Raw genomic sequence first — 9976 nt, forward strand, 5'->3', positions numbered from 1 at the left:
GATAAATACAAAGGAATAAACATTTTAAACATTACATATACACATGCATCTTTAAATTTCACTAAAAGATTACTGATTCTTTAAATTAAAAGTAATGAAAATAAAGAGCACATGTAGAAGTAAAATATATAGAAGGTAAAACCACAAAAGGTGAGAAGATGGTAATTATAAGTATTAAGGGTAATACTCAGGAAGGACTAGAATGTTTGAAAATCAGCGGTAATAAATTCAAGACACATATGTAATCAATCTCTAAGATCACCAATAAAAATATAACATGAAGAGACTAAACTAAAAAGATAGAAAAAGAAATATTCTTCTAAAAACTCAGTTCACCCAAAAAGGCAGCAGGGGAATAGAACAAAAGAATGAGAAAATGGAAAAAGAAGACCAATATGCTTTATCCAAACATAGAAAAAAGTCAGAAAAATAGAAGTGGACTGTATAACACTATTAAAACACAACGACTGTTGTGAGACTGAATAAACAACTACAACCCAACAGTCTGTAGTTTATAAAAAACACACTTTAAGCATAAACACACAGACGAGTTAAGAGGAAAAAGATGGCAAGAGGCAAACATTAAGCTTATATTTATGTCCGACAGAACAGGCATCCATGTAAAAAGTATTTTCAGGGACAAAAATGGACATTTCATAATGATAAAAGGGTCAATTTGACAAAAAGACCCAGCTATCTTAAAAGTGTATGTGACTAACACCACTACGAAATCCATGGTAAAGCCTGACATAACTGAACAGAGAAACAGATAAATCTATAATCATAATTAGAGATTGAGACTTAACACTTCACCCAGAGTAACTGACAGAATAAGGAAACATTAAAAATGTGAATATACAAGGTTTGAACAACACTCTCAACCAGCTTTGCCTAACTGACATTTAGGCCACTCCACCAACCACCAGTAGAATACACATTTTTCCCTGAGGGTAACTGGAACATTTCAATACCTTTAAATTTATTTATTTTTTTCTTCTTGCCTAACCTAACCTTGACTAACCTATTATAGACCATAGGTTTGTATATGTTTTCTGACCACAACATCACTAATTTAGGAATCAACAGCAGCAATCTACCTTAAAAATTTTAAAATATTTGGAAATAAGGTAACACGCCTAAATAAATAATGGATCAAAGAAATCACGGAGACATTTTGAAGTATCTTTAACTTAATGAAAACATTCCAAACTTGTAGGATTTAGCTAAAGCAAGCTTAGAGAAAAACTTACAGCTTTAAATGCTTATATAAAAGGAACAAAGGTATAAAAATCAATTATGTCTTTCCACCTTCATAAGTTAGAAAAAGAGGAGCAAATTAAACCCAAAATAAAAGAAACAGAATGAAAGTAAGAGTAGAAATCTGTGAAATAGAAAACAGACATATACAGAAAATCAACAAAGTCAAAAATTTTAGTTGTAGGACATAGCACACATGAAATCACAAAGTCGGACAGTGTCAATAAAACAATTGATATCATCTGTTTTATATCTGATATATTTTGATATTTGGTACTAGTTCAGTCACTGGTATAAATTTTTATTAATTATTTATAATAAATATTTCTAATAAAAATGTGATTCCCTAGTTTCCCCACCCGTCTCACGCTGGCACCAGTCTCATATTTTCAGCTTTCCCACTTTGGACTGGCTGAGCTCTGAGCACCCATTTAACTCTAAAATTATAATGATTTATCTAGCAATTATAATTACTTATAATTAGAGCAATGTCTTGCACACAGTTATTTCCATGGCTAGAGGCACAATCATTCTGCACTATTAAATACAGAAATTTCAAAGAATATCGGTTAATGCTGGGCACAGCCAAATATAAAACGATTGAAATTTTTCATCATATAAAAAGTACATACGCACCATTGGTCGTTTATTTGGCCCATACATGTGTCATTGACTCCTACTAAAGGAGGAGGCACCTGTGGCTACTCCATAAATATTGATGTTAAAACGATGAAAGTAATATCTATGTTGCCTAAGTCTGAACCTAATAAATCGATACATAAACGCTTAGAGAAAATCCAAAGCCGGGGATAAACGTGATCATCCCGATAAGCTGTTGTCCAGTGACCCGCAGTTTACAGCAGGGTTTACGCTCCGCGCGTGCACATCATCTATGACATGAAAAACAATCCCACCCCCTCTGCCGGCAGACCCGCAGCATCGCGGGGTGCTTGCCAGGTCGGATCCCCCCCCCCCTCCATCTTGCTCAGAGCATCAGGTATCCGACCACTGACAGCATCCGGGCCCCCGGCCCGGTGATCCGCCAGCCCGAGGGGCGCCGCGGCCGCGTTCACCGCCGCAGGCCGGAGCACTTGTGCGCGGGAGCCCGCGGAGCTCGGCCATCCCGCAGTTCGCCTCAACCCGCACCTTTACTTGGGTTTTGTTTTTGCCCAACGCTCGCCACTTCCTTCTAAAGAAGGCATTTCCATTACGAAATAATGACATAAAAATAAGCACAACGGGGAAACAGGAGGTCAGCAGGGGAAGCATGTAAAGGCTGGGAGCATCTGCCCTGCGGGAAGCGATCTCCACCTTCCGGAATCGCCCGAACAAGCCTCGGCTCCTGCGCACGTTCGCCAGCGGGGCCCGCGGGCGGGCAGCTCCTGGCGTCCGGAGGGGCTCCAACCCCGCCGAAAACCACGCCTGGCCCGTTCGGCCCCGGGGGGCTCGGACCCGGACGCCGTCCGGGAGGGAGGCCGCAGGGGCCGGCGAGGCCCTGAGAGACCGCGTGCGCGCGTGGCGTGCACCTCCCGCCGCGCCTCCACCTCAGGGCGTCGCCACGGGAACCGAGGGTTTGGCCTCCGGCCGGGTAGGCCGGGGGCGGTGGGGGTGGGGGGTGGGGGGGGCGCGGCCTGACCGCCGCCGGGAGGGAGGGGGGCCCAGGGAGGCCGCAGACTCTCACCGCCACGCTGAAGCCGCGACGCGCCGGTCCTCCGCCACCTCGGGTCGCACTTGGCTGCGCGGAGGTCCGTCCCGGCACCCGTTCCCGCCGCCGCCGCCGCCGCCGCCCGCCGCCCGCGAGCCCCGAGACGCCGCCGGGCCACTCCCGCAGCCCGTGCCCCTCCGCACCCGAGCGTGGAGGTGTCGGGCTCCGGCTGCGGGAGGCGGGAGATTTAAACCGGGCGGCCTGGCGCGCGCCGAAGCCGCGCTGCCCTCGGCGTCTCGCTCTGGCGTCCGCGGTCTCGCCCTTTCGGGCTCTGCGCTAACCCCGCCGGGTCCGTTTTTTGACGAACTCCGGGACCCACTGTGGTCTGTCTTTACCAAATGACAGGTGGTTAACAAACACCGAAACGGTCGGAACGTCAGAAGTAAGGAACTGTGGGTGAGACCCGCGAGGCATTCTCGGTTTCTTCAAGCCCAGCGCCCTCCGCCCGGGTCCCTCCCTGCCACCTCCGAGTCCACACCGCACCCGCCAGGCCTGCCCGGGGCCACCCCTACCCGGCCAGGTGCTTCGGAGCCGCAGGCATCCCTGAATCCTGGGGCGCTACTCAGGACCAGGGTCCGCACGCGGTAACTGTTCACGTGCTGTATTTAACTCTTAGGATAAGGGTTTAAAGAGGAGTAACTTAACAGCTGTTAATAACTGACCTCAAATGCACATATACATAACCAGAATTTGTGGTCATAAATGAGTCTTCCAGAGGAAAAGGCAACATTTGAGCCTAAAACTAAAGAATAAAAATAGGTGAATTGTTTCTGGTGGAGGATAATTTAAATTCAAAGAATTTTCTTTTCAAAGGTGACTCAAAATCTCCTATCACTTTACCAAAGCTTTACAAAGTATGAATTACAACTGTGACACAGCCTACGAAGGCAAAAAGCTTACACTCTAGGTGATAGCTGTAAGTCTGTAAGATCGTGAAAGACGGAGTGAGATTCTAGAATATCATTACAAAATATTATTAAAACCTGAAAGTGGTTTTAGAATAGGAAAAGGAATAGGCTATGTATACTAGAGTTAACTTGGACTGAAAATAGTAAGAGGTCTTTAGGCCGGGATTCTAACCCTGAAATATATGGTGCTTCAAGGAATGGGTGAATACCTGAAATAATATGCAAAATTTTGGTGGAGGTCTTTTAAAAGTATTTTTTGGAAATGTAACCAAATCCAAGTTCCACTCTCCGAAGCACAGCAAAGCCAATCGCTGAGACATCATGTATAAAAGAGTTTATTCTAGAGGCAGCCAAAGAAAAGACATAATAGGGCAAGCTTCAAATCTGCCACCTAGAAGGGGAAGAGAAGTTTTTTATAACAACAGGGGTTGGGATTACATATATATTGATGAAAAGTGTGGTGAAAACTTGTGGTTATTCATAAGGAAAGATGGAACATGCTTACTGAGCAAATGGGTAACATACATCCTGTACTCCTGGTGGAGACTTAAAATGAGGCAAAATTCAGCCCCTACTATCAGACATCTTAAGACAAGGAAAGGGACTATGGGTTTTCTCCAGGAAAGCGGGGATAAACTGGAGGGGCTCTTGCGCTCATTATCTAGGGTAAGGAAAATAGGGCCTTGCTGTTCATAGGCTGGATCCAAATCCGTGACTTCTAGCCTAGGTCTCCCTAATTTGTCAACGGGGTCTGTAATCACACAACAGCTGATTAGGGAGAAACAGGTCTCTGAAAAACAAGCTTTAGCTTTCTGAATTTCAACCTCATTAACCCTGTGGGGACAACCTCAGAAAGAGTCCACAGCTTTCCTGATTCCTCAAGTCCAGACCCTTAGAAGGGTAAGAATTAGCATTTGGCAGTAAGGATGACTGCTATACTTCCTCAGATCTTTCCTGACTCACTCATGGTAAGTTTGGCATCCCTCCTAAGGACATATTTCTACTCTCAAAATTGTAATTATTTTTCTGCCTGTCTTCCTCACTGGATGCTGAGCTCCTCCAAAGTAAAACGCCTATGCATTTTGGGAGCTTTACCTGTTAAACACAGAGCCTAATACACACGGCATTCTGAATGAGTTTATTCAATCAGTAAGTGAACAGAAGCAAAGACAGCTAATTGACAACTGAAGGATACTGTATAAAATATCTAAAAAGAGTTGAACACCTTTTTTCTCAAAGAATAAATGATTCTAATATGGTAAGAAAATGACTTTCAGAATGTTACTATGTACATGTTAAGTTTCTTGGGGTATTTTAGAAAATGCTTCTTCCAATAGGATGAACTTTTGTTTTTTAAAATATTTTATTTGTCCATTTGACAGAGGGAGACAACACAAGCAGGCAGAGCTGCAGAGGGAGAGAAGCAGGCTCCCTAGTGAGCAGGGAGCCCGATGAGGGGCTCAATGTGGGGCTTGATCCCCGGACCATGGGATCACGACTCACGTCAAAGGCAGAGGCCCAACTGACTGCAAGTGCCCCCAACAGGATGAAGTTTAACTTAAGAAGATACTAAACTTCAGCTCAATCTCAAGCAGACCAAAGTCCTCCAAGAAATATACCAGAAGTTGTAGTGACTACAGTCAAGGCCTGTTGGTTTTGTTCACCTTTTGGAGAAAATTACTGGAAGATACATAATGTCTCCAAGCCACCATAAAATGAAGCATTTATACATAATTACATTTCCTTCGCAGGTCACACAGAAAGGTGGGCAAGTGGTAGCAGAGTATAAGAATGGCTTCTGCAAACAAGGTCGAGCTACTGACACTCCTGGGCAGGAATCGGGTTTTCTTCATCAGGTATTTGATATATGTTTATAGAATGAGTTAATGATCTTGTTAGCTGTTGGGTTGATAAGAAAATATTTGGGGGCACCTGGGTGGCTCAGTTGTTAAGCGGCTACCTTCAGCTCAGGTCATGATCCCAGGGTCCTGGGATCAAGCCCCACATTGGGCTCTCTGCTTGGCAGGAAGTCTGTTTCTCCCTCTCCCACTCCCCATGCTTGTGTTCCCTCTCTGTCAAATAAGTAAATAAAATCTTTTTAAAAATATTTAAATGCCTTGTACTAGTCCCTTAACATATAATGAGGCACCCAGAGTAGTTAAAATTTAGTGTTTCATAAATAAGTTTTAGGAAACAAAAGAATTAACACTATTAAAATGCTTTTATACGAGAGGATATAATTTCACCTGGAAGTGCAAATATTTATATAAGTGTTATTTAATTTTTTAAAAAAATTTTACTTATTGAGAGAGCACAAGCAGGGGGAGAGGCAGAGGGAGAGGGAGAAGGAATAGGAGAAGCAGGCTCCCCACTGAGCCAGGAGCGGGGCACGGGGCTCCACCCCAGGACCTGGACATCATCACCTAAGCCGAAGGCAGATGTTTAACCATCTGAGCCATGCAAGTGCCCCTCTTTAATTTTCTATCAACAGATTTATCCTAATATAAAGTGTTTTCCTCCACTGTAGGAAAAACAATTAGGTGACTTGGAATGTGGGGCTTCACAAATTTGGGACCCAGAGCAATAAGCAGCAATGATTTTTTGCACTATCAAGCAAAGCTCTTGTTAATCTACTAAATAAAACTTCAGTGGATACTAAAACACATATCAAGAATGCCACGCTTTTTTATTTACTCTTATAAAGGACTAGGGATCTACTGAACCAGATGTCATGGAAATAGCTCCATTTCTTTAAGGTGTTCCACTTTCCTTTTAACCTGTGTGATCTTTTCAAGGAAGTCAGAAGTAACAAGTCCGTGGCAGTTAGGGTATGGAGAGCTATCTTCCCAGATGTGCTACACTAGTACTTACATAGGGCAAGCTAAATGTGTTCTCTACCATACAGCATTTTTGTTAATTCAGGTAAGGCTAGAATTAGAGACAGTATTACTAGGATAATTTTTTTTTTTAAAGATTTTATTTATTTATTTGACAGACAGAGATCACAAGTAGGCAGCGAGGCAGGCAGAGAGAGAGGAAGAAGCAGGCTCCCTGCTAAGCAGAGAGCCCGACGCCGGGCTCGATCCCAGGACTCTGGGATCATGATTTGAGCTGAAGGCAGAGGCTTTAACCCACTGAGCCACCCAGGCGCCTCAGGATGATTTTTTAAAATGTGAAATGTTATAAACCTACAAGAAAAAGTATTTCCTCCCCCTAAAATAACCACTGAATTGAATTTGGTATTAGTAATTCCCCAGCATGTTGTCTATACTTTTACTATCCATACAACTGTTTGATGTTGCTCACCTTCTCAGATTGTACCTAACAAAATCCTTTCTCTGTATCTCTAATTACTGAGGCATGTGTCCTATCTCCATCATTAATTGGCTATATACTGTAATTGGCTATAGATATTTCTACAGTTACCTTTTCCTCATATATAATTCCCATATGAAAAGAAATGGGTCTTTAAAGAACACTGTATGTTATTATGTTAATACACTTAGTAGTACACTAAAATTGAAATTAATTTTAAACCCAAAAACATGCAAAGCTCAACATAACATTATGGTAATTTGGTAACAATGAATGTCACTTAGGTTTATATATAATCTTTCTCTTACACAGGTGAAAACATCTTCAAATTTGTTCTTCACTTATAAAAATATCATTCTTATGAATGACTTAAGAATTAGCAGAATATATATGCAGTAGTTAAGAGCTTGTGCACTAAACTCCGATACATCCAAATTCAAATCCTGACTTATTTACTAGCCACATGAAATCTGGTCAAGTAACTTGACCCCTCTAATACATATATTCCTCCTTTAAAATAAAGATCACGTCGTCATTTTAATGTCAAAGGATTGCTATGGCAGGATGCAGATGGATTTGGGTGTTTTTTTGGTTTTTGTTTGTTTACCATTTTAATAGACACTGCCAGAAAATAATTTACTTCTTCAGATCTGTGAATATCAGTGGATATTGTAACAAAGATAGCCTACCTAACCCTATTAAGCAACTCCCCTCAAAATCCCAAGTTACATTAAAGACCTATCTAAAAAGTTTAAAATCAAAACCATAAGAAACTGGGACTCCTGGGTGGGTCATTTGCTTAAGTGTCTGCATTCGGCACAGGTCCTGATCCTGGGATCAGGTCCTGCATCCAGCTCCCTTCCCTGCTCAGTGGGGAGCCTGCTTCACCCTCTGCCTGCTGCTCTCCCTGCTTGTGCTCTCTGACAAATAAATAAAATCTTAAAAAAAAAAAAATACAGAAGAAACAGCAAGTATTGGCAAGGATGTGGAGAAAAAGGAACCCTCTGCACTGTTAGTGGGAATGCAAACTTGTGCAGTTACTGTGGAAATGTTATATGGTATGGAGGTCCCTCAAAAAGTTCAAAATAGAACTACCCTAAAATTCAGTAATCACACTAGTGGCATTTACTCCTAAAATACAAAAACCCTAATTCAAAGGGATACATGCACCCCTCTTTGTTGCAGCATTATTTACAACAGCCAAACTGCGGAAACAGCCCAAGTGTGCATCAATAGATAAACCAAAAAAGACGATGTGGCATATATACACACAATGGATTACTCAGCTGCAAAAAATGAAATCTCACCATTTGCAATGACATGGACAGAAACAGAGAATAATGTTAAGTGAAGTAAGTCAGAGAAAGACAAGTACTATGTGATTTCACTCATGTGAATTTAAGAACACAACAAAGAGAAAAGACAAACCAAGAAACAGCCTTGTAACTTTACAGAACAAACTGACAGTTACCAGAGGTAAAGTGGATGAGGGGTATGAGAAATAGGTGATAGGGATTAAGGAGCACACTTGCTGTGATGAGCCCTGGGTGACCTAAGGAATCGCCCAATCACTGTATTATTCAAGAGAAACTAATATCACACATTATGTTAACTATATCAGCATTTAAATGAATCTTAAAGGGGCACCTGGGTAGCTCAGTGGGTTAAAGCCATGATCCCAGAGTCCTGGGATGGAGTCCTGCATGGCAGGGGTGTGGCGGGGGTGTGTCTGCTCAGCAGGGAGCCTGCTTCCTCCTCTCTGCCTACTTGTGATCTCTGTCAAATAAATTTTTAAAAACTCTTTAAATGAATCTTAAAAAGGAAAAAAGATGAATTTAGCTTATGTAACAAAATGCTAATTAACAGGTTTTTTTAATAGCTCAAACCCCCATCCTATACCTCTTCTTAGTATGTTTGATACTAGAAGTCTATGGTAGTCTAAAATTCTCAGTATTAAAGTACATTAAAGTTCCTTTTATTAGCAGTTTCTCATTAGCAAAATTTGATTTTACCTTTTGAAACCTGATTCCAATTAGTGGCTTTTTAAGTAAAATAAATAATTGAATATTGCTTGCATATGCAGAGTCTCAAATGTTATTTTTTTCCTTTTTTAAGGGAAGTATAAAGATTATTTCTCCTTATATTTGTTTTATATAAGCAAATGATTTTTCAAGATTAGAACACAGCAGAACTTTTGTGAAAAGTCTTTTTTTCCCCTAAAGATTTTATTTATTTGACAGACAGTGAGAGAGGGAACACAAACATGGCGAGTGGAAGAGGGAGAAGCAGGCTTCCCACCAAGCAGGGAGCTGGATGTGGGACTCGATCCCAGGACCCTGGAATCATGACCTGAGCCAAAGGCAGATGCTTAATGACTGAGCCACCCAGGCGCCCTTGTGAAAAGATTTTAATGTTATAATCAGAAATTCCCAGATAGTATTTGGTTTGCAGGGTTGTTTGTTCAATTATGCAATTATGTGTATATAAATGTAAACTTTCATTTGTTCTTTTTCCGATAATGACAGGAAGCACTTTGATATATTATTATGCATCAATGACAACAGTTTCAAAATGGCCAATCGAAATTCAAAGGACAAAGCAAATACTGGTCATCTATTCATAGAAAACCTATTATGTTTTGTCTGCACTCTACGTAGAATTAAAAATCTTCCGTAACTCAAGTTTCTACCCTAATACTCTCTAGGTAATTGTCACAGTCAGGTGACAAAGAGTTTCTTAAAACTTTGCTTGATGAGGTAAGAGCAAGTATCAACATGTTTAGGAATGTCAA

General features: G+C 41.6%; 1 protein-coding gene across 2 annotated transcripts in view; it reads right to left on the reverse strand.

The window, feature by feature from the left end:
- ICA1L (islet cell autoantigen 1 like) overlaps positions 1-3064 on the reverse strand; it is a 65179-nt gene extending 62115 nt beyond the window's left edge. Inside the window, exon 1 of one of the 2 annotated variants that reach the window (XM_059393224.1) lies at positions 2939-3064. The gene's annotated coding sequence lies outside the window, so the exon portion shown is untranslated. Of the gene's footprint in view, positions 1-2568; positions 2658-2938 lie in introns of those variants that run through there. The other variant, XM_059393225.1, reaches the window with a different exon arrangement.
- Positions 3065-9976: the final 6912 nt, after the last annotated feature.

Source organism: Mustela nigripes, chromosome 3 (genome assembly GCF_022355385.1).
Source record: "Mustela nigripes isolate SB6536 chromosome 3, MUSNIG.SB6536, whole genome shotgun sequence".
Lineage (NCBI taxonomy): Eukaryota > Metazoa > Chordata > Mammalia > Carnivora > Mustelidae > Mustela > Mustela nigripes.